The sequence below is a fragment of the Lagenorhynchus albirostris genome, chromosome 11 (assembly GCF_949774975.1).
Source record: "Lagenorhynchus albirostris chromosome 11, mLagAlb1.1, whole genome shotgun sequence".
Taxonomy (NCBI): domain Eukaryota; kingdom Metazoa; phylum Chordata; class Mammalia; order Artiodactyla; family Delphinidae; genus Lagenorhynchus; species Lagenorhynchus albirostris.
This window is the reverse complement of record NC_083105.1, coordinates 56,381,542-56,407,489: the sequence shown is the minus strand read 5'-3', so window position 1 is coordinate 56,407,489 and position 25,948 is coordinate 56,381,542. Positions and strand designations below refer to the sequence as shown.

At 38.4% G+C, this 25,948-nt stretch overlaps 1 long non-coding RNA gene across 1 annotated transcript in view; it reads left to right on the top strand.

Annotated features, from left to right (window-relative positions):
• The window catches only part of LOC132529349 (uncharacterized), a 215,425-nt gene extending 189,930 nt beyond the window's left edge, over positions 1-25,495 (top strand). Inside the window, exon 7 of the long non-coding RNA XR_009543424.1 lies at positions 25,484-25,495. This is a non-coding gene — a long non-coding RNA (uncharacterized LOC132529349). The remainder of the gene's footprint in view (positions 1-25,483) is intronic.
• Positions 25,496-25,948: the final 453 nt, after the last annotated feature.

Below are 25,948 nucleotides of genomic sequence, written 5' to 3'. Positions count from 1 at the left end.
TGTAAGGGACAACAAGATCAATATAATGAACACTGCTGTAGGTTATACATGAAAGTTGTTAAGAGAGTAATCCTGAGAGCTCTCATCACGAGGAGAATATATTTTTTGTTTTTCTTTCATTTTGTATCTATGTGAGATGATGGATGTTCACTGAACTTACTGTGGTATCATTTCACGAGGTATGGAAGTCAAATCATCATGTCGTGCACTTTAAACACATACAGTGCTGTCAATTAGATCTCAATAAAACTGGAAGAAAGAATACACAAAATCTCCCAAGGAGAAAAAAAAATGTTATTATTGAGGAAAGTTTAAAACATACATAAAGCACAGAAAATTCGTTTGGAGGACTCCCGCGTACCAATTATCCAGCTTATCGAGTCATGTTCAATCTTGTTTCTGCTATACACACTCATGCCCACGCAGCCACCTCAAAGTCTAGGTTATGTTGAAGCACATCCCACCCGTCTAGATAGTATGTAGATCTAAAAGATAAGTATATAAATATACCCCCCCCACACCTATCAGCATTATACTTATGTCATTATAGTACGTAAAACGTTATTGAGACTTCCTTAATAACTTCGTATTCATTTGTATATCTTCAGTGCTCAGCCTGGTCCCCACACAGTATTGCTCAATAAATGTATGCAATTTATTAATCCAGGAACACAATATCACTACTTCCAGGTTATTGCTGCTCCTCTTTATCCCTCAAAACCCATCCCAAGGACCTCTTTTCTGTGACAAAGTCCACAATATTCCTAAGTAAAGCTAATTACTTCAACTTTTATTCCACTGCTGTAAATTCTGAATGTTTTTGAGCACTGACAGTGTACTGGGAACTGTGCTAAACACTTAGCATGGATCAATATGTTTTGGACGTAGTTTGATTCTAGATTCCATGCTTTTCACCATTTTTATTTGTCTTTGTGCTTCACTTACTAGCAAAGTACCTGATACATTGTAGAAACTTAAAAAAAAGTCTTGAAGGAGGAAAGAATGAAAGAAGGAAGGGAGATAGAGAGATAGAGGGGAAAAGGAGAGGAAGGAAGGAGGAAGGGAAGGACGGGAGATGAGAGAGATGGAGGGAGAGCAAGAAAGAGAAGGAAGGAAGGAAGGAGATTATTGAGATTACTTGAGAAGGAGAAAAAACATGACAAACAATTATACAGCACTGTACAGTTTCAAAAATGTGTTTTCATTTATCTTCTTTTCTTAATCTATTGGATAGATATCATAGCCATCTTGAAGATCTGACTCCGCCTTCTATTCTTTTCAGAATCTAAAAAGTCAGTGATATTTGTCTTTTGATATGACTGGAATCCCAACAGAAAGAGCTGAGTGGCCCTTGTCTATAATATAGTACTCTAGATCAGAGGTCTGCAGTGTTTCTGAAGAGAAGCAGAATGGCTGAGCAGTTGAAGCCTCAGGATAACCAAGACTGATGATTTGGCGGGAGGTGGTGGAAGGGTATCTACTGTCAGGGAAACCATAAGTATAATGTCGAGGACTGTGTAGGTAGGGGATATTGACAAGGCAGCATTCAGCTGCCTGTCTCTCCTTTGCATTCTGTAAACCACCTAAAGTCATGTCCCTGGAGAGCACCTGGACCACCAGCAAAGAACTACCTCTTACAAGGTGGTCTCAGTGGCAAGGTGGTTCCATATGGTAATTTATTATGTCTAAGCTCCAACTGATCTGAACTAACCCCTCAGCCTCACCCTGTAAATTTCTCTCAGAGCTCTCTTTGATTCGTTATAACTTTTGTCAAAGTTTGTACTTCAATATTTAAATAATTTCCATTAATTGTCACCACAATTAGGTTATAAACGCCACAGTGGCAGGAACCATGTCTGTTGTACCACCATATATAGCACTTAGAATAGTTCCTGTAACATAATAATCAACTGCTTAGTAAATATATTATGAATAAATGAATGAATGAATAAACCATGTCAAATTTTTTGTAACTTGAAGAGCATTAGTACCATTTTCACTAAGTATGACATGTGATTTTGTAAACATCGTGTACTTACAATTTCCATTTTTAGTTGAATGACCTTACTGAGTATTGCCTTTGTGCACTATTTTATATTTTATGTTTACATTGAGGTGTAAGTTGATTTTAGAGTAAATATTAATTAAAGAAAAAGAAGAAGAATATAAAAGCCCAAGGGACGATTGCACATAAGCAACGTAGGTATCTGTTTAGTCATAAAACTTACAAAGAAATCTTAGAACCTAAATAATCCAATTCCCTTTCCTCCATCATTTTAGGAATTAAGCTAAAAGTTTTACACAAGATCATAGTTAATTAATAGTGAAACTGGGACCAGGCTGAAGGCTTTTTTCTTTTAACCCAGTAATTTTTCCTTAATTCATCCTATCTCACATTGTCATAATAAATTCTCCTTTAAAATTTCTTGGTTTATGGTGGCTAAAATCTGAAAATTTAGCAATGTATTTCCAAGTGTAAAAGGAAGAGATGGTTTGAAAGGTCCGGTGGGCTAAATTGTGAAGAGCTTTGCCAAACCAAAAAGTTGGAATCTTTCTTCAATAACAAATGGAAACAAGAGTTTTGGGGTAGAAACCAAAAACTTAAAAACAATTTGAGAGTGAAGTAATCAGCTTTATTTTCTAAATTAAAAAAAAAACAGAATTAAATAAAGATTTCTCTGGAAGCAACATGGGAAATGTAAGAGGAAAAAAATCAGGAGACGATTGCAACAGTTCTGGGGAGACGTGGTACAGGTTTGAATCGAAAAGCAGTGGCAGCAGAGGTCAAAAAAGAATACATTCTTTAAGAGTCATTTCTGAGCCATAACTTAGATTTGGTGCCCATCTGGATAGGAAGGCGATGAGAAAGACAGGTGAATGAGCCTATCTGGGCTTCTCATCGGGAGACTTGGTGGAGGATTAAAGATTCTAGGAAGCTAAAGTTTTGGAAGAAATTAAATTTGAGGCATCTGTGTGCATCCAGGCGTGCTGCAGGGATGAGTGTGCCTCGCTGTGGGTCTGCAGGAGGGCTTCTGGCAGTTCACTGGGCAGGTCCTTGGTTGGGCAAGATTGGCCGCGGACTGCAGCTGAGAAGGGCTAGAACAGAACCACAGGGCTACTTCAGAATCTGCAGCTGATGGTGGTCAGTAGGCCTGCCTTCAGAGGCACAGACCTGTGAGTCTCCCACCAGATTCCTGGGCAGACTGGACTGCCCCCAGGGCTGCAGCTGAGAGGGGCTTGTACTGTGTCACGGGGCCACTTCAGGATCCGCAGTCAGACCAATGCTGGTAGGCCTGCCTCAGGGGTACAGATAAGCACGTCTCCCCGCAGGTCCCTGGGTGGCAGGACTGCTTCTGGACCATGGCTTTGAGGGGTGGAGTTGGGTTATGGAGTTGCTCCAAGATCCAGTTAGAGCAAAGTCAATGAACTTGCCTCAGGGGCACGGATAGGCATGTCTCCGTCTGGGTTCCTGGGCAGTTACGACCGGCAGCTAAGAGGGACTGGAGCGGGGTCAGGTACCACTTCAGGGTCCACATCTCGGGCTGAGGTCAGTAGGCACAGGTGGATGTGACTCTTCCCAGGTGCCTTGGTGGATTGTGAGTCCAGAGGGGTCTGTAGCCAGGACAGGACCACAGCTGAGCCTACCACCTGGGCACGGACCTGCATTCTCAAAATGGACCTCCTTAGTCTTGGGCTCCACCAGCGTTTCACAGTCTCCTGCTTGGATCCCATACATCCACAAAGGCACTTTTGTCTGTGGATGGTTGCCAAATTCTTGCTGCTGAGTAGGGATGTGAGTGAGGGACCTCCTATTCCATCATGTTGCTGATGTCACTTTGATTAACAGGTCACAATTATCTATTTCATTTGTTACAGTTCCCATAAAAACAGGATTTTTTGACCATTTACTAATTTATGGATGGTTTACTGGTTGGGACATATCAACGTTGTTAGTTATGCTGTTTGATCACAGTTTCAATTTTATATTTGTCCCCTTCTGGGCTGTGTATCTTAAGTAGCAGACACAAAGATGTGACCGTGTTAGACTTGCTTGTGGTTTGATTTGAGGTTGTATGCAGATGCAGTCTGATAAAAAATTGAGGATAAAATATGCACATTTAAAAAATCAGTCTGTGATTATTTTGCCCTGAATACCTCTGTTAGAGAAAAAATACGTCTTTGGAAAGTAAAACTATTCCAAATTTCCTTCTGAAGCATCTATAGTATTTCTTAAACTCATAACATCTTAACTAGGCATTGTGAACTATTAGAAGCTCTACTAGTTATATATTATTTGTAACGCTTTGGTTTAGAAGTAGAAAGAAAATCATCATTAACATCTGAAGCAATATGGTGTTGAGTTAATGTTTTAAAAAATTAACCACTGGGGCTTCCCTGGTGGCGCAGTGGTTGAGAGTCCGCCTGCTGTTGCAGGGGACACGGGTTCGTGCCCCGGTCCGGGAAGATCCCAAATGCCGTGGAGAGGCTGGGCCCGTGAGCCATGGCCACTGAGCCTGCGCGTCCGGAGCCTGTGCTCCGCAACGGGAGAGGCCACAACAGTGACAGGCCCGCGTACCGCAAAAAAAAAAAAAAATTAACCACTGATTAACAGTGACACAATTATTGCTCATTTTTTGGAGTTAGTCGGAAATTGCAGAAACTAGGAACTTTACTCTTGGGGGATAAATTATAATCTCCATATATACATATATATTTGGTACAGCATCCTAGGACACCTATTATGGCACCTGGAATGGTGCTGTTGATTGACATTGGCTGCAAGAATGCCCACAGCAACTTTAGTCCTAACTCCTCCCAGATATTCTGCTTCAGGGAACTCCATGGAATAACATGGGGACCTAAGGGGATACCAAACATAAGAAGTAAGAAGAAACCCATCACAGTCATTATTTTTAACCTAGAAGCAAAATGGTTACTAAAGGTAAGATTTCTGTGAAATCTCAAATGGGCCTTTTTTTTTTCCATCTGTATGATTTCGTAGAACTAAAAAAATCAATTAAATCTATAATATTGTTAGAACGGAATAGAAGTTCATGTAATAAAATTAAATGTATAGCTCAAACATTTTTTTTTTTTTTTTTTTTTTGCGGTACGCAGGCCTCTCACTGTTGTGGCCTCTCCCGTTGCAGAGCACAGGCTCCGGACGCGCAGGCTCAGCGGCCATGGCTCACAGGCCTAGTTGCTCTGACGGCATGTGGGATCTTCCCAGACCGGGGCACGAACCCGTATCCCCTGCCTCGGCAGGCGGACTCTCAACCACTGCACCACCAGGGAAGCCCAAACATATTTTTTATAATTGGCTTCCATTCCTATTTGAATATCAGAATCATCTGTGAAGCACTGTGCACTTTAAATATATACAGTTTTATCTGCCAATTATACCCTGATAAAGCTGAAAAAAAGAATCGTCTGTGAAGATTATTAAAGCCTAGAGGCTTCAGTTCCATGCATCTCTGCCACATACTGTGGGCGAGTTGCCTAATCTCTCTGTACCTCAGTTAGCTCATCTGTTACATAAGGATAGTAATTGTATCTTCCTCATAGGGATGCTGTGAGGATTAAATGAATTAGTGTATGTAAAGCCCTTAGGACAGTGCCTGGCACATAGAAAGCATGCCCTCATAGTGCTTGCTACCGCTCTCCCATGAACAGGTAACTTGGATCTTTGTTTCCAGGGTTCTGGTCTGATGCTCAATATGGATTTTTTCCTAGGGGGAGCATAGTTCACCTAGTCTGGCACTGTGAATAGAGGGCTAAATGGAGAGGAAAAGTCGTGCATGTTGCTGCAGCTGTTAGGGCAGTACTCCTGTTGGTTGTGTGCTGTGGGGGGAGTGCCGTGGCCGTGGAAGAGGGGGAAAGGGAAGGCATGCAGAGGCCATACTTTGGGCCTGGAAGCAGGTAATGCAACACCCTCATGATTCCAGAATGAGACTTCGCCTTGCCATTTTCCCCGAGTGCACAGCCTACTGAAACATGTGTTTACTTTAAAAAATATCTATGAAAATAGATATATTTCTGCAAAGGAATCTCATTCTATAAACTTTGCTTACATTTATTTAAAGCATAGATCCAAAACTTCAAATCTGTAACAAAATGTGGAACCAGTCCTGGCTGCAGCGGAGGTTTGGCAAAGATAGTATCAAGCAGTTACCACCAGAGCTGAATGTCTTAGCAGATAGAGATACTGGACATTTCCCCTGGAAACCTATATGGACAGACACCTGGAAGATCAGATGATTTCTCCCTTCCTAATACTTTGGTCTCTGGATGCTTGACACAAATTCAGAGAGATCGGATAAACTCATGAGGTTGGATTACAATGAGGTTCGAGTTTCTTGCCAGCCCAGGAGGGATGGGGGAGCAGGGAATTAACCAAAATGTGTACAACTGTAGAAAGGCTACCTGAAATTATGGCCTGAGATGCATCCCTGTTCCATTGTAGGACTTGTCTGGTGTTATTAAAAATTCTTATGCTCTGTGACAATGATCAGTTTATTACCTCTCAGCCCTCAATCTACCCTTTCGTTTCCTGCTTCGCAGCAAGTACAATGCTACACTTGTCAGTAGGGGGCGCTGGAGGGACATTACTGGAGGAAGGAATTGGTCCTTCTGGTTCCCCTGTGCTGTCAGTGTTTTTGCCTCTTGCTCCTTGTGCATTGCTGCTGTCCCATCTGTGCACCCAGCAAGCACAGCCTCCCGGCAAACTCATAGCCTCAGCCTCGCTGACTGTAACCCTCCTGATGCAGACCCCACGTGCTCTAGGCCTCTCACTGTCCTGCCATTAAGTGGGATCCCAGCGCCCCACCCAGGAGGCTGCTCCTGCTTGCACAGGGACTGTGAACCAGCTCTGGCTGGGGCAATGCAATAAACTTCACCATCTGATAGGCCCCAAGTTCACATTCTGCAGGAGGTCTGAATCCCTGCTTTAGGAAACCAGCCCCCTTTCTAGGCTCTTCCTTTCTTCGGTTCCCTTCCCTAGCCCTAAGGTATTCTTTAGAACAGGGGTCAGCAACTGCGACCTGCTGTTGGTTTTTGTAAATAAAGATTTATCAAAACACAGCCACACTCATTCATTTCTATTTTGTCTCTCTGGCTGCTTTGATGCTGCCACAGCAGAATTGAATACTGGTTGGAACAGAGATCTGATAGTTTGCAAAGCCTAAAATATTTACTGTCTGGCAGTTTAACAGAAAAAGTTTGCCGACTCCTGCCTTAGAGTTCTCTGTTCTCTTTTATAGTTATTCCATTGTTACAGTTAATAATTCTTTATGTTAAATGTCCTTGTTCAAATTACTATGTGGTTTCCGTCTCCTAATTGGACCTTTCTGATACATGTACTACATATCTGTGCACCCTTAGGGATTATAGCCCATGGAATTGGTACTGGTTCAATTTGGGAAAGAAGCATCTACCAGTTTACCCATGACCAACAAAAACCCCAAGGCAAGGAAGTGCTGTGGACCTTGCTACTCCTTGCAAAGTGGGAAAGAAAAAAATAGGGAGAACAATCATAAGTTAGTTATATCGATAAATTGCCTCACCGCATTCATACCTTATACATTTGTTACACTTAAAAGCAATCCAGATGCCTAGCACATAGTAAGCGTTTACTAAACGATTTTGAATGAATTGAGTGTATGAATGATATAAGAAATACCGAAAACACATCACGGGCAGTGTTTTCCTTTCAATGCAAAGAAGTGACAAATAATAAAGTGTAGATAAGTGACAGGTAATGTTTCCCCAAATATTTACTCTGATTGTATGAAAATTATGGAGAATATATAAAGAAAGAAGATGTGACCATGAATACATTATCTTAAACCATATATACAAATGAAGTGGAAAACACACAAAAAATAATTTTCTCCTGAAACACTTGGATAATTGAGACAAGCACTGCATTTTTGGTTTGAATTAGCTGAGCTGAACCAGTTATTAATTTGACTTTGCTTGTGAGGCTGCAGCCATAGAGGGGTTCATACTGGCTTCACTTCAATAAACAGCCGTGGACTGGGGTCAATTCTTATTTTATTTAGCATTTTTCATTCATTCAGATTCCATATTCAGCTAATTACTTCCAGGAACAGTACGCATTAAGAAGAATAACTCATTTACATGGAAGAAGGCTACAGTTTGCCCTTTTGCTTTTATCTCCCTTCCTTCCCTTTGCCTTTATTCTTCTTTCACTTGGAGCAATGTGAAGCACAAACATCAAATCAATGCACCTTACATTCTGATTTTTTGTTCCCAAAGCATGCAAACCTTTTTGTTGGCAGAAATTAGCCTTTGCCAGGTAATTCAAAGAAAAATGTACATTTGATTTTACCCTCGTCAAGTGAGTGTTTTGCCACGTTTATCGCATCTCCCTGGCTGTTCACAGACCGCTTTGCAGATGGTTCGCTCTGCCTTCTCTTTAGCTGATCGCTGGGCAGTCAGTGAAAAGCTTCAGATGCTGGTGATATTTTCTCTACTGTTTACAAAAGCAGAAAAGAATTTCACACTTGTTTTGAGCACTGCAGCTGTCTCAGTACCTTTAAATGCCCCTTATAAGCCATTCTAAACAAACCAGTCTGCCTACTGGGAAACCAAAATACCTGTTAGCACTTTCTTTCCATGAAGGATGAAGAGTTGTCTTTAATGCACCAAATGAATTCAAGGAATGCATTTTCTTTCTAGACATGACAGAAAGAAACATAGATAGCCCAACATTCAAAAGATAAAAGTAGTTCGTACTGTTATCATCAGTAGGAACTTGATAGAAGGGGAGAGATGATTATTCCCTAATAGCAATCTTATAAAAAATATAAAATGTTAATTATCCTGTCATTTTGTTTAAACCAGCCCTGGATCTCAAACCTGTTTGCATATCGTAATCACCTGTAGAAGCTTCAAATAATAAGAAGAACAGGAGGAGGAGAAGGGGAGGAGGATGCTTGTATCCACCCCTGGAGACTGTGATTTAATTGGTCTGGGGTATGGCCTGAGCTTTGGAATTTGACTTTGGAAGTTTCCAAGTTTGGGAACCACTGCCCTAGGTTCACCTTTAAATTCAAGGACTAGAGTAGTGCTGTCCAATAGGACTTCCTGAAGTGATAGAAATAACAACTGCAGGGAGTATTAACTACCCTGAGAGCAGGAAAACAAAGGGAAGAGGTTGGTGTTTTCACAATCAGGAAGCTTGTAAGAGGACCCTAAAGAGCTGAGATCCAGACCTCAGAGAAGACGGCATTGTCCCATTGGTGCTGGTACCACTGAGTGGAATGCATCATTCTGGGAGTGAATGGAAAAAAGACAGAATCAACTGCTATTAGAATCCACTGCTGCTGCCAGGGAGAAGAGCCAATGCTGAGAAGATGGAACAGACCAACAAGAGGAAGGTCTTTGTCATTGTCTCCTGCTTGGCAGTCTCACTCTGATGCGCCCTAGTAACAGGACCTAACAAGGAAAGAGCTGGCCAAAGGGAAACAGATTGCAGAGTCCTAGCCCCAATCAGCATCTTCAAGCTGGGTACTGAGGAGTGAACTTGTAGCTAAAAAACAATATTTAATGCCCAACATCACTGTAACCAAAGAAGTGAACATTTAACAAATATTTTTACATATCCAATTAACATAGATTTTAAAAACAGTATTATTACAGGTTCTGTTAGCATGCATTCTTCTTTTTTTTAACATCTTAATTAGAGTATTATTACTTTACATTGTTGTGTTACTTGCTGCTGTATAACAAAGTGAATCAGCTGTACATATACATATATCCCCATATCCCCTCCCTCTTGCATCTCCCTCCCACCCTCCCTATCCCACCCCTCCAGGCGATCACAAAGCACCGAGCTGATCTCCCTGTGCTATGTGGCTGCTTCCCACTAGCTAGCTATTTTACATTTGGTAGTGTATATATGTCAGTGCCACTCTCTCACTTTGTCCTAGCTTACCCTTTCCCCTCCCCGTGTCCTCAAGTCCATTCTCTACGTCTGCGTCTTTATTCCTGTCCTGCCCCTAGGTTCTTCAGAACCATTTCTTTTTTTTTTTTTTAGCGTCCATATATATGTGTTAGCATATGGTATTTGTTTTTCTCTTTCTGACTTACTTCACTCTGTATGACAAACTCTAGGTCCATCCACCTCACTACAAATAAATCAATTTCATTTCTTTTTATGGCTGAGTAATATTCCATTGTATATATGTGCCACATCTTCTTTATCCATTCATCTGTCAATGGACAATTAGATTGCTTCCACGTCCTGGCTACTGTAAATAGAGCTGCAGTGAACAGCAGCTCTATTGTGGTCATGTGGTACATGACTCTTTTTGAATTATGGTTTGCTCAGGGTATATGCCCAGTAGCGGGATTGCTGGGTCATATGGTAGTTCTATTTTTCGTTTTTTAAGGAACCTCCGTACTGTTCTCCATAGTGGCTGTATCAATTAACATTCCCACCAACACTGCAGGAGGGTTCCCTTTTCTCCATATCCTCTCCAGCATTTATTGTTTCTAGATTTTTTGATGATGGCCATTCTGACTGGTGTGAGATGATATCTCATTGTAGTTTTGATTTGCATTTCTCTAATGATTAATGATGTTCAGCATCCTTTCATGTGATTCTTGGCAATCTGTATTTCTTCTTTGGAGAAATGTCTCTTTAGGTCTTCTGCCCATTTTTGGATGGGGTTGTTTGTTTTTTTGATATTGAACTGCATGAGCTGCTTGTAAATGTTGGAGATTAATCCTTTGTCAGTTGCTTCATTTGCAAATATTTTCCCCCATTCTGAGGGTTGTCTTTTTGTCTTGTTTATGGTTTCCTTTGCTGTACAAAAGCTTTTAAATTTTGCTACGTCCCATTTGTTTATTTTTGTTTTTATTTCCATTTCTCTAGGAGGTGGGTCAAAAAGGATCTTGCTGTGATTTATGTCATAGAGTGTTCTGCCTATGTTTTCCTCTAAGAGTTTGATAGTGTCTGGCCTTACATTAAGGACTTTAATCCATTTTGAGTTTATTTTTGTGTATGGTGTTAGGGAGTGTTCTAATTTCATTCTTTTACATGTAGCTGTCCAATTTTCCCAGCACCACTTACTGAAGCATCTGTCTTTTCTCCATTGTATATTCTTGCCTCCCTTATCAAAGATAAGGTGAGCATATGTGCATGGGTTTATCTCTGGGCTTTCTATCCTGTTCCATTGATCTATCTTTCTCTTTTTGTGCCAGTACCATACTGTCTTGATTACTGTGGCTTTGTAGTATAGTCTGAAGTCAGGGAGCCTGATTCCTCCAGCTCTGTTTTTCTTTCTCAAGATTGCTTTGGCTATTCAGGGTCTTTTGTGTTGCCATACAAATTGTGAAATTTTTTGTTCTAGTTCTGTGAAAAATGCCAGTGGTAGTTTGATAGGGATTCCATTGAATCTGCAGATTGCTTTGGATAATATAGTCATTTTCACAATGCTGATTCTTCCAATCCAGGAACATAGTATATCTCTTCATCTGTTTGTATCATCATTAATTTCTTTCATCAGAGTCTTACAATTTTCTGCATACAGGTCTTTTGTCTCCTTAGGTAGGTTTATTCCTAGATATTTTGTTCTTTTTGTTGCAATGGTAAATGGGAGTGTTTCCTTCATTTCTCTTTCAGTTTTTTCATCATTAGTACATAGGAATGCAAGAGATTTCTGTGCATTAATTTTGTATCATGCTACTTTACCAAATTCATTGATTAGCTCTAGTAGTTTTCTGATAGCATCTTTAGGATTCTCTATGGGTAGTATCATGTCATCTGCAAACAGTGACAGCTTTACTTCTTCTTTTCTGATTTGGATTCCTTTTATTTCTTTTTCTTCTCTGATTGCTGTGACTAAAACTTCCAAAACTATGTTGAATAAGAGTGGTGAGTGTGGACATCCTTGTCTTGTTCCTGATCTTAGTAGAAATGGTTTCAGTTTTTCACCATTGAGAACGATGTTGGCTGTGCGTTTGTCATATATGGCCTTTATTAAGTTGAGGTAAGTTCCCTCTATGCCTACTTTCTGGAGAGTTTTTATGATAAATGGGTGTTGAATTTTGTCAAAAGCTTTTTCTGCATCTATTGAGATAATCATATGGTTTTTATCCTTCAATTTGTTAATATGCTGTATCACATTGATTTGCATATATTGAAGAATCCTTGCATTCCTGGGATAAACCCCACTTGATCATGGTGTATGATACTTTTAATGTGCTGCTGGATTCTGTTAGCTAGTATTTTGTTGAGGATTTTTGCATCTATGTTCATCAGTGATATTGGCCTTTAGTTTTCTTTTTTTGTAACATCTTTGTCTGGTTTTGGAATCAGGGTGATGGTGGCCTCGTAGAATGAATGAGTTTGGAGTGTTCCTCCCTTTGCTATATTTTGGAAGAGTTTGAGAAGGATAGGTATTAGCTCTTCTATAAACATTTGATAGAATTCGCCTGTGAATCCATCTGGTCCTGGCCTCTTTTTATTGGAAGATTTTTAATCACAGCTTCAATTTCATTTCTTGCGATTGGTCTGTTTATATTTTCTTTTTCTTTCTTTTTTTTTTTTTGTGGTACGCGGGCCTCTCACTGTTGTGGCTTCTCCCGTTGCGGAGCACAGGCTCCGGACACGCAGGCTCAGCGGCCATGGCTCACGGGCCCAGCCACTCCGTGGCATGTGGGATCTTCCCGGACTGGGGCACGAACCCGTGTCCCCTGCATCGGCAGACAGACTCTCAACCACTGCGCCACCAGCGAAGCCCTGTTTATATTTTCTATTTCTTCCTGCTTCAGTTTCAGAAGGTTGTGCTTTTCTAAAAATTTGTCCATTTCTTCCAGGTTGTTCATTTTATTGGCATATAGTTGCTTGTAGTAATTACTCATGATCTTTTGTAATCTCTCATGATCCTTGGTATTTCTGCAGTGTCAGCTGTTACTTCTTTTTTATTTCTAATTCTATTGATTTGAGTCTTCTCCCTTTTTTTCTTGATGAGTCTGGCTAATGGTTTATCAATTTTGTTTATCTTCTCAAAGAACCAGCTTTTAGTTTTACTGACCTTGGCTATCATTTCATTTCTTTTTCATTTATTTCTGATGTGATCTTTATGATTTCCTTCTTTCTGCTAACTTTGGGGTTTTGTCCTTCTTTCTCTAATTGCTTTAGTTGTAAGGTTAGGTTGTTTATTTGAGATGTTTCTTGTTTCTTGAGGTAGGATTGTATTGCTATAAACTTCCCTCTTGGAACTGCTTTTGCTGCATTCCATAGGTTTTGGGCCTTGGTGTTTTTATTGTCATTTGTTTCTAGGTATTTTTTGATTTCCTCTTTGATCTCTTCAGTGATCTCTTGGTTATTTAGTAGCATATTGTTTAGCCTCCATGTGTTTGTATTTTTTACAGTTTTTTTTTCCTGTAATTGACATCTAGTCTTGTAGTGTTGTGGTTGGAAAAGATACTTGCTGAAATTTCAATTTTCTTAAATTTACCAAGGCCTGATTTGTGACCCAAGATATGACCTGTCCTGGAGAATGTTCCATGAGCACTTGAGAAGAAAGTGTATTCTGTTGTTTTTGGATGGAATGTCCTATAAATATCAATTAAGTCCATCTTGTTTAATGTATCATTTAAAGCTTGTGTTTCCTTACTTATTTTCAATTTGGTTGACCTGTCCATTGGTGAAAGTGGGGTGTTAATGTCCCCTACTATGATTGTGTTACTGTTGATTTCCCCTTTTATGGCTATTAGTGTTTGCCTTATGTATGAGGTGTTCCTATGTTGGATGCATAAATATTTACAATTGTTATATTTCCTTCTTGGATTGATCCCTTGATCATTATGTAGTGTCCTTCTTTGTCTCTTGTAATGGTTTTTATTTTAAAGTCTATTTTGAGATATGAAAATATGAGATATGAGAATATGAGATATGAGAATGAGAATTGCTCATGAGATATGAGATATGAGATATGAGAATTGATATGAGATATGAGAATGAGATATGAGATATGAGAATTGCTACTCCAGCTGTCTTTTGATTTCCATTTGTGTGGAATATATTTTTCCATTCCCTCACTTTCAGTCTGTATGTGTCCCTAGGTCTGAATTGGATCTGTTGTAGACAGCATGTATACAGGTCTTGTTTTTGTATCTGTTCAGCCTGTCTGTGTCTTTTGGTTGGAACATTAATCCATTTACATTTAAGGTAATTATTGATATGTATATTCGTATTACCATTTTCTTAATTGTTTTGGGTTTGTTGTTGTAGGTCTTTTCCTTCTCTTGTGTTTCCTGCCTAGAGAATTTCCTTTAGCATTTTTGTAAAGCTAGTTTGGTGGTGCTGAATTCTCTTAGTTTTTACTTGTCTGTAAAGGTTTTAATTTCTCTGTCGAATCTGAATGATATCCTTGCTGGGTAGAGTAATCTTGGTTGTCGGTTTTTCCCTTTCATCACTTTAAATATGTCCTGCCACTCCCTTCTGGCTTGCAGAATTTCTGTTGAAAGATCAGCTGTTAACCTTATGGGGATTCTCTTGTATGTTATTTGTTGTTTTTCCCTTGCTGCTTTTAATATTTTTTCTTTTTATTTAATTTTTGATAGTTTGATTGATATGTGTCTTGCCATGGTTCTCCTTTGGTTTATCCTGTATGGGACTCTCTGCTCTTCTTGGACTTGATTGACTGTTTCCTTTCCCATATTAGGGAAGTTTTCAACTATGATGTCTTCAAATATTTTCTCAGCCCCTTTCTGTTTCTTTTCTTCTTCTGGAACCCCTATAATTCGAATGTTGGTGCGTTTAATGTTGTCCCAGAGGTCTCTGAGACTGTCCTCAATTCTTTTCATTCTTTTTTCTTTATTCTGCTCTGCAGTAGTTATTTCCACTATTTTATCTTCCAGGTCACTTATCCATTCTTCTGCCTGAGTTATTCTGCTATTGATTCTTCCTAGAGAATATTTAGCTTAATTTATTGTGTTGTTCATCATTGTTTGTTTGCTCTTTAATTCTTCTAGGTCCTTGTTAAACATTTCTTGTATTTTCTCCTTTCTATTTTCAAGATTTTGGATCATCTTTACTATCATTACTCCGAATTCTTTTTCAGGTAGACTGCCTATTTCCTCTTCATTTGTTAGGTCGGGTGTTTTTTTACCTTGCTCCTTCATTTGTTGCGTATTTCTCTGTCTTCTCATTTTGTTTAACTTACTGTGTTTGGGGTGTGCTTTTCTCAGGCTGCAGGTTCATAGTTCCCATTGTTTTTGGTGTGTGCCCCCAGTGGGTACGGTTGGTTCAGTGGGTTGTGTATGCTTCCTGGTGGAGGGGACTAGTGCCTGTGTTCTGGTGGATGAGGCTGGATCTTGCCTTTCTGCTGGGCAATACCACGGCCGGTGGTGTGTTTTGGAGTGTCTGTGAACTTAGTATGATTTTAGGCAGCCTTTCTGCTAATGGGTGGTTGTGTTCTTGTCTTGCTAGTTGTTTGGCATGGGCTGTCCAACACTGGAGCTTGCTGTTCATTGAGTGGAGCTGGGTCATAATGTTGAGAGTGCCAATTGATATTACATGGGGCCAGGAGGTCTCTGGTGGTCCAATGTCCTGAACTCAGCTCTCCCACCTCAGAGGCTAGGCCTGACACCTGGCTGGAGCTCCAAGACCCTGTCAGCCACACGGTTCCTAGTGTTGGTGGGTCTCCTGCAGAGGTGGGCGGTGGCTCCGGCTCACCACAGGGTCAAGGACACTGACAGCAGAAGTTTTGGGAAGTACTCCTTGGCATGAGCCCTCCCGGAGTCCGAGCATGCATTCTTATACATTATTGTTGGATGTGTAAATTAACATCCGGGAAAGGAAGTTGCAAGTCCTGAAGTGTTTATAACCTTTGACTCAATCACTTTGCTTTCAGAAATTTATCCCAAAGACACAATGGAAGTTATGATGTAAGATGTGTGTTTAAAATATTTACTAAGATGTTGTTCATACTAATAAAAATCTTAATGACCCAAATAAGAAATGTTAAATACATTAAGGAGTATATCTATTATTTAATTTTACAAAATCATTAAAGTTGTATTTACAATGCAATTTATGGACAAAACGCATTTATGGTATAATTATTGAGATATCATCTTTTCATTAGTACTTTACTACAAGCATTATTGTTGACTTCTTATTTTCTCCTCTCTCTATTGCTATATGTTCTGTTTCTTACAATATATTACATTAATAATAATACAAATAATAAAGTAACAAAATAATAGATTATTATTTTAATAACATTAAAATAAAAATATTTTATGTAAACAAAATACATGAACAAAAACAATACATTGGGAAAAACCTGCAGAAAATATAAATTTTTTGTCTTTAATAAGTAATGAGTATATATAGATTCATAAGAAAAACATCAAAACTCCCAAAAGATAAATGAATGATCAAAATTATTTATGAAAGGAAAAATACATGTGATTAATGAACTCATAGGAAAACGTTGCCTATCAAATTAGCACGAATCACAGAATTTGACAAGAGCAGTATGCAAGGTATAGTATAAAATCATGGAACCCTTTTGGCAAAAAAGAAAAGAAAACTGGACTATTTTGTAATAGTTAAAAGGCACATATCTTGAACCTTGTAACAGTTTTTAGGATCTATCCTGATTATGATTTGAAATTCATGAAAGACTTTATTCCCCTAAATATTCAAACTTTATTGTTAAAAATTTTTAAACCACTGGAAACAAGCTAATGCCTAAACTTGTGAGGATATTTTAAGAGCTTAATGTTCTAAAGAATTTTATAACATTCTTTAAACTTATATTGAATTTAATATCTTATGAATTTGTCATTTTAATGAATCTATTAAAAGTATGTTTATAAAGGTTTTTAAAAAGAATTGGATAATGTTTAAGTTTTAATATTGTGTGACATCCAGGTTGCATAATTTAATATTCAGAATTATCTAAGCTAGGCAACATTATGCACAGAACAAAGTTGGAATGAACACTAAGGAGTTAAATGTGGTTGCCTCTATTTACTACAATTACACATGACCTTTTATTTCTTTATACCTCTGTCAGTTTTCAAAAAATTTCTAAAACGAGCATGTATTTTCTCATAATTTCAAAAAATGAGCATTATTAAAATTCTTTAATTATTATTATTATAATAAGAATAATTCCCTGATTAAGTTACTCTGACCTCTCCCATTCCTAAATTCTCCAATACCAGGATAAGAGACTAGTTTTTGTAGGGTCATGACGTAGGAAACCCTGCATGAATTTTGATCATATGGCCTGGAAGGATTAGGGATATAACAGGAAGCTTAGTTCCTGTGAGGTTTGATATATTATGTTCTTTCAGAGATTTGTGTTCTAGATCAGGGTTGACAAACTTTTTCTGTAAAGGTATGGATGGTAAATATTTTAGGATTTGCATATCACTGTCACATATTTGTCTTTGTTTGTTTTTTACAACCCCTTAAAGTGCAAAAAACCATTCTTAGCTCGTGGACCTAACAAGAACAGGTCACAGACTGGATTAAGCTTGAGGGCCATGGCTTGCTGACCCCTGTTCTAGATCACATATATAGGGAACAACTAGAGATTCTGTGTGATGTTTTTCTTGAGTTCAAACACTGGTACAGCTAATGAGATTCTCTGTCCTCCATATTTTCTGTGGCTCTATAACCATCAGAAGGAGGGACAGAAATTGATAAGTAAAGGTGTCTGATAGTTACTGCTAAAAACAAGTGCTGCAAAACGAATAGCCTAAACTCAGAGGATATCACTTATTCTTAAGAGACTTGTGTTGGTCAGTTGCTGATCTAGGCCTTGCTCAGCTGAGCAGCTCTGCGGACTCATACATCTGAGGGTTATCTGGAACCACCAGAACTGGGCTAGTCTCTGCTAGAGTTGTCTGGCTCTCCTCTAAGTATCTCTCACCCTCGTCCTGGGACCAGTCGGCTTCCCTGGGCTTGTTTTTTCCATGGCAATGGCAGGGATACAAACGAGCAAGCCCAAACATGCAAGTGCTGTTCAAGCCTTTGGTCAAACAATTGGTCAACCACAGCAGAAGCTGAAGTAGAACAAGTAGCTGAAGATCCAAGAAGCAGATAAGTTTGAGGGGAGAGGTGATATAAGACATTTTTGATACAATCCACACCTTGACCCATTCAAATCTACTTCTACCCTCCTTTTGTATCTGGTACTCATTCTACAAGGTGGGGCCATACTTTTTTGTCATAAAAAGATGTCCTTGCTCCATCCTCATTTCAAGATGGTGTGGCCGTAATCTCCTGGGAGACTTAAGAAGATTAATAATGAAATAAACTAGAATCCATACTGCTACGGCTGGTTCTATTTAGGTCAAGTGTCCTTTGGACCATTAATATGGCTAGGGGTCTGGGTACAATAATTAGCAGCCCTCCTATTTGCAATAAGTTTAGGAGAGTGCTGTTTCTGGAAGAGAGGGGTGTTACATAACAATAGGAAAATATGTCCCATAAAATAAAAATAGCTACATATATTGATTATGTATAAAGCAGAAGCTGTGTTTAGTGATCTATACACATGATACCATTCCATATTACAATCATCTAATGAAGCAGATATTACTATTTTTACTTAACATATGAAGAAACTGAAGTATAAGAGGTAGTTTGAATGTCCGAGTATGTGGCACAGTATGTGGTGGAATCATAATTCAAATCTGGATGTTTCCATTTTAAAAAACTAAGCTCTTAGCCACAGTGGCTTTACTGCCTCCTGTCCTTGAAGTCAGATGTGTTTTCTCTAAGTTTTACCTCCAGGATTCTCTTAGAAATTATCTTTCTTCATTCTCTGTTTCCTTGTACTTCTGTTTTCAATGAATAACCACTCTACCTACTCATTCCCAGTGTCTAGGAATCCATTAGCATTTTAGCTATTTTTGATAGTTTGACTGATTGTTCAGCAAATATTTACTCCCCATTGATGTTGGGTTTGGCTGGCTGACAGACTTTGGCTGATAGAATGTTAGTGGACCTGATAGTGTCTACAACCTGGAACAGAGCAGCCCAGTGAGTCCATCCTACATTGGAAGAATCACAGTTGACCTGAAGACTTGTGAGAATAAATGCTGTTGTGTGTCACTGAGTTTTGAAGAGGTTTGTTATGCAGCCCACACCTTCGGCTACTTAGGTAGATTAAGGACTTCTAACAAACAAGAGCTGTCTGATATACATTATATTATCACAAGATAAAGAATGTGTGGAAGTTCTCTAATGGTAGCTAGGATGGTATTGTCTCAATAGTGTTTTCTTTTCCTTTATTGGGCAATAAAAATCTGTCATTGTTGTAGGAAATTGAAAAATGGTAGATAACCATTATTAGAGAGTAATTTGTTGATACACTGTCTTTTCAGCAATTCTATCTCATAAAGAGCTTCAATTCACAGTTAGCAATTCTTGTATTTCCATGCACCTCATTAATTGAGTGCCTCCTATTTTCCAGATATTATGTACCTATAGTCTCATTTAAAGCTAAGGCTACTACATCTTATAAATAAAGAAATTAAGTCTAGAGAAGGAAGTAATCATTGGAGGTCAAAGTGGTATCTTATGGTATCATAGACAAGTTGGGGCCAAAGATGGATCTAGAATTGTGGGTGGGATTTGGAAAGGAGCAGAACAGGGCATCCTAATTTGGGTAAAAACTACTAGAATAAGGATTGTGGAATGGTGGGGATAGAAGTCAGTTGGGATTCTAGTATACCTGGGTAGAGGATTTGATTAGGAATTGGTAATAAACATGTTATAAATGTGCAGTGGAGAAATATTGTCAAAGACATTAAAAGAATGACAGAGAAGTTTATATGTGATGGAATAGGCAGTAGAGAGCTTGTACAAAATCACATTGAAAATACTGATTTACGAAGATCTGTCTTATGATGACAGTCAGTTAAAATCTTTAGAATTTGAAAAACATGTTTTGACTGCCTACTATATGCCTATTATGTGCCAAACACTGTGCTTGGTAGTTATACTTACATAAGTGGAAAATCAGACATTGAGGGGGTTAAAAACTTGAATAAGATGTTGCCCTTTCTCTCAGTAGAGAAGACAGATATTTTAAAGCCATGATACAAGCTATACTTTAATAAGTGCTATAACAAAGGTAAAAGAATTAAGAGAATATAAATGAGAGCGAGATTAATTGCTATTAAGAGGATCAAGGAAGTTTTATATGAGGTTACAAATGGACTTGCTAATAAATTACTCATAATGGGCAAAAACAGGGCAGGATCAAAACTGATGTCAAAGCTTTTAGTCCAGGAGACTGGAATAATGGTGCTGGCACTGACAGAAATAGAAGCCTGGAAATTATGATAATATTAATTTTGCATCAATTTCATAATTGATATGGGTTGTGATGAGTCAACTATACTTTTTTGATTCAGTTCTAAATTATTTGTGTGGCATGGTTATAAAACATTATAACATTTGTTTTTAAGAGTTAACCTCATTGAACTCAAGATATTTAACTCAAATAGGTTGATATTTAAATGAGTAAAGACTAAGGAAATATATCACCATTTGGTTCTTCTTAGACATAAATGTGTACTGGAAAATGTGAATAAACACTTAGTTTTATTATCTTACAGGCTACCTGTAGTATCCTAACTTTTGGGAAGCTTTAGAGGTGGTGTAGAGATAAAAATTTAACTGTAACCCTAAAAAGTTGGGTGATAATCAAGACATATATAGAAACATAGACATATGAAAAGAGGAACTTCATATTGTACTGCAACGGAATTTCAGCAAGCATCAGCTTTGGTCTAAGGAAAGAAAAATCTAAGCCAAGTCCATGAAGTCTTGGAAAAAATGTACAAAGACATTGCCAGTAACATTACATTCCAATCAGTAACACATGCTTTTCATGAGGTTAAAATTACTATTTTAAATAAGTCAGCAAAGACAGTAAAATTTCTGCAGATTCTTTTACTTTTTAAGTTTCTTACTAATGCTCTAAGTCAAATTCCCCTCCCCTATCTAAGATGCTGTGGCCTGGAGACTCTAACATGCTGTATCTGTAGAGTGGACCAGGCACTTTTATCGCTCAGGACTTCAGTTTCCTTGTCTGAGGATGAGAGCTTAAGACTTGACTTCCTCTCTCCCTCCCTTCTTCCCAACCTCTCTTTCTCCTTCCCTCCCTTCTTCCTTCCATGAACTTTTAGTGAGGACCTCCTTTGTCTCCCTGTTTAGATTCATACGTTTTACCCAGAATACTACAATCCGTAACAAGTCTCTCTACCGCCAGTATTGTCCCTTCAAAGTCATTCTGAAAAAATGGCCTGAGTAACGAATTTAAAATTCCAGTGCAACTATGTCCTTTCTTAGTCTGCTGTAGATAATTCTACCTGATGTGGCTCCCACTGACCTTTTCATGGCTTCATCTCAGGCTACTTTCCTGTGTTCTCTTATCTCCTAGTTACTGCAACGTTCTCTGGATATAGGGAGAGCCCTCTCTGACTGTGTCCGAGCAAACTCCTACTCATTCTTCAAACTCTTATCAAATGTCTGTTCTCCGCAATACCTTCAGGAAGAGTTAATCCTTTTCTTCTCCTTAGTCACCATGCTAGGTAGTTGCCTCTATTGTAGCACTTATTCCATTGTGTCAGACTTAATATTTTTGTATGTGTCTCTTTCAGCCCTGGGTACAGTGCCTTGCTCATAATGGGTAGTCACTGAATATTGTGTTGAGTTGCAAGCCTTTCAGTGATTTTTACTTGAACTACATAAGTGTCCTCAATTTTTAACTTCTTCTTGGTAAATTCAGAAATCACTGAAAATTAAAGGACCAGGAAAATGTGATTTCCATATTTCTTAGTGTAAGAAATTATATCTGAGATATGATTCTTTATCAATTTTAGTGTATTGATGACTAAATAAAGCAGTAAAATGTATGATCACTCTAAGGTATAGAGACACATCCAGGCTTCTTCTTCTATGTGTTGAGAAGCATTGGACAATTGTTCATATTATGGATTTTTGAACTAGTTCTTCACCAACTGCCCATAAAAGCAACACATCTATTTCCTGAGAAACATCTGTTTCCTTGAAAAAATTTTTGCTCACCAGTAACTTGACTTCATGTTATGTCTTCTGATATGTCCTTGGAAAGCCTATGCGACACATTTTCCTATAAATTTGGCTACAGCTTTCATTTGAGCCAACTTGACCACTTTGCCTTATAAAAACACCGTAAATTCCACGATCTAATTGGCACAAGGATTACTTTTCCAGAGATGAAGCCAGATGTAGAGCAATTCCCCAGTTACATTCTCTTAGCTAGAACTTTTCTTGTTTTTCCTCTAATAGCATCTCTTTAAATAATATCAGAAAATTGAGCAGAAAAAAAATATTTTGGGGGGTAGTTGAGCTATAATTTAGAGAAATACACAGAAAATGTTATCTTTACTCCTTTACAACCTCTGACTGATTTTTTCAGCACTGATCAAAATTTTACCAAAATTCTACTTTTTAAATGCAGATTAATGCCTATGGCTTACTTGACATGGTTTTAAGTATTAATATCTGAATACAAAACTTAAAGTCTTATACAGTCATTAAAAGAACCATCCTTTGGAAAAAATAACATCACAAACTTTTAGCTTTATTAATACTAAAAAATAAAAAGTTTAAAGGTAAAGGCTGAGGTTAGGAATCTGAAGTTGACCCACGTAATAATGAAAGACAAGCAAGGTCAACAATGTCACATGTAACCTGGATGGAATAGGCCTTTCAGCCGGGTGAGGAATTACTTGTTAGTAACTTTTATATGAGCATTTTTAATAAAGTTTAAACAAATTTAAGCCATTCTATAGTAGATGAAGAAGGTAATGGATGGCAAGAAAAGTCCACTGTGGTTGAAACTTATTTTAACAAACTTGGAAGAGAAAAAAAGATGCTAACCAATGGGGTAGGAGGGCATCATGGTCAAATGAAATTATTTTTCTTTATGATTATTTATAAAAAGGTGCTAGAGAGCAACCAAAAGCAGGCAGAATCTGGTGGGAATTCAACCCTTGAAATATGAATGAGCCATGTTCAGATTTGCTTAAGGGTCAGTCTATGATATGGGATGGGTAGAAGTCAAGCAGAAAACCACAGTCTTATTAGCTTGTGGTATCAAAGGAGAGGGTTTAAGGCTTCCAGAGTGCCTGAGGATTGAGGAGGAAAATCTGAAAAGGATAAATACACAGGTGGGGAACCCCCTAATCTTTTTTATTTTTTAAAATTTATTTATTTATTTATTTTTGGCTGTGTGGGTCTTCGTTTCTGTGTGAGGACTTTCTCTGGTTGCGGCGAGCGGGGGCCACTCTTCATCGCGGTGCATGGGCCTCTCATTATCGCGGCCTGTCTTGTTGCGGAGCACAGGCTCCTGATGCACAGGCTCAGTAGTTGTGGCTCACGGGCCTAGTTGCTCTGTGGCATGTGGGATCTTCCCAGACCAGGGCTCGAACCCGTGTCCCCCACATTGGCAGGCAGATTCTCAACCACTGCGCCACCAGGGAAGCCCACCCACTAATCTTTATATAATCTTCTGACCACTTGCAAAGGCACTGTGCAGACTCTGAGGAGCTCATGGAAAGCAATAGCTGCATGGCTGAAAATATTGAAGAGAGATTTTAGCTGCTGCTAAATTAGTTTGGCTAAAAATTATAAAAATAGGTGCCCATACCAAGTGTTTTGGAGGAATTGCAGCTTGTATACCTTTCTGGTGAAAATGCAAAATGGTAAATCACTTTGGTAAAATTGGACATTTTTAAAAATTATGTTAAACATCCATTTGCTATGTGACTCAGCCATTTCACTCTTAGGCATTTGCCAAAACAAAGTGAAGCATATGTGAACAAGAAGACTTGCAATGTGAATGTTCATGGTAGCTTTATTTGTAATAGCCACAAACTGAAAACAACCCAAATGTCTCACTTGGTGATGAATAAACAAAATGCAGTGTGTCCATACAAGGAAACATTATTCAGCCATGAAAATGAATAAATTATTAATACATTAATAACACAGATGAATCTAAAAATCATTCTGAGAGAAAGATGCAAGCAATAAAGCAGAGTATGCGATATTATTGCATTTATACAAAATTATAGAAATTGCAAATTAAGCTGCAGTAACAGAAAGTAAATTAGCAGATGCCTGGTGAGGGGTAGCAGGTTAGGGCAGGAGGGAGGGGCTGCAAAGGGCAGGAGGAAATTTGAAGGTGATGGAAAGATTTGTAATATTGGTATGGCAATAGTTTCATGAATGAGTTCATATGCCAAAGCTTATCAAACTGTACTCTAATTATGTGGACTTTATCATTCTTCAATTATATACCTCAACAACATTTTGTTTTAATATGTTTATATTCTCTGTTAAAACACATGCTACCTGCTTTACTTAGTCTTTTCTCACAGCAAAATTTAATTTTCCTTGGGGACTGAAAAGTCAGTATTGGTGATTGGTAATCTTGGACCATATCCGATCCTACCTTGAACTCCTGGAGCATAAGGAGGTTGTTCCCCATTTCCATTATTCTGAAGACAAATATATTAATCCATATGAAAAGTTTTTCACCAAATGTATTACTGCCCAGAAGCTGAAAGTGTGGAATGGTGGCACATAAAAATGAATCTAAAAGAGAATTTAATTGGTGTTATTCACTTTCTTACTGTTAGTCTCCATATATTCACTACCAACATTAATATGCATATTCAGTGTTGAGCAAAGAGAAAATAGTCAATCTAGTCTAACCCAACTTCCCAGGTTATTAACCATGGAACCTAGCTATGGACATAATGAGACTGGATAATCTAGGGGCATGAGACATTTAAAGGGGGAGAAGAGGCTTCCAACACTATTAGTGTCTTGTTTTTATCCAAGCTCCTTTAATAAATACTCTGCCTTGAGTTCCTTGAGGGAGATTTTGTGCCTTTCCTTTTCAATCAAGGGATTATTGAAAACTTAAATTCTGGCCACATTTTATCCTACAGATGATTATATCTTAAAGTTTATAAACTCTCCATATGTGAAGATTGGTAAGGACTATCAAATAGAAAATATAAAGCAGCAAAACAGATAGAGGATATGAAAATGAATAAAGAAAAACCTCATTCAAAGTAGAGTCAGGAAGCCCTGAAGGGGGACTTCGCATGCACACACCACTCATCACAGTTTACTTTACATACCCCAGCAGGAAGAAGGATCGTCTTCTCGCCCAGCAACAACTCAGCCAATGAGAAGCCACCACAACCCCTAACTCTCAATCTGCTCCAATGATCTTTTGTTCAAAATAGCCCCTCCCAACTTCCTTCTTTCCTCCATAAAAGATCATTGCTCTCCTTTGTTCTCTGGACTTGCCTATGGTTCTCCATAGTTTGCATGTCCTGAATTGGGACTCCTCTGCTATTCCTGAATAAACTCAATTTGGCTGGCTGAACCGCCTACCTTTTTGTTTTAAAGGTTAACAAGGAGCATTGACAAGTTATTGAGAAGAAACAGTGAGTGAAAATCAGAAAATGACACCTGGACCTTTTTCAAATGTAAATCTTTTAAAATAAATTCTTATTTCCTCAAAAATAAGAGGTATTAATTCCATATGAGTAGCCCTGATTTTGAGTGTCAATTCTCAGAGCCCAGACTCTAGGATGTAGTTTTCCAAAGAATGATTTGTCAGACAAGTTTTCACAAACTCACCAAAAGGCATTCTTGCTCCAGCCTTACAGATAGCTGTCAGGTCACCTCATCTGTACCTGGTCAATCCCACAATACTCTAAGTACGGATGAAGCTCCCTCCTCATGTATAGCTGAATAAAATGTTCAAATTACTTCATGCACTTAAAGGATGCATTTCTAGCACTAGAATTTTTTAAAGATCTTCTTTCAACAATGAATCATTTCCCATCTCTTTACTTTTCGTCAACACTA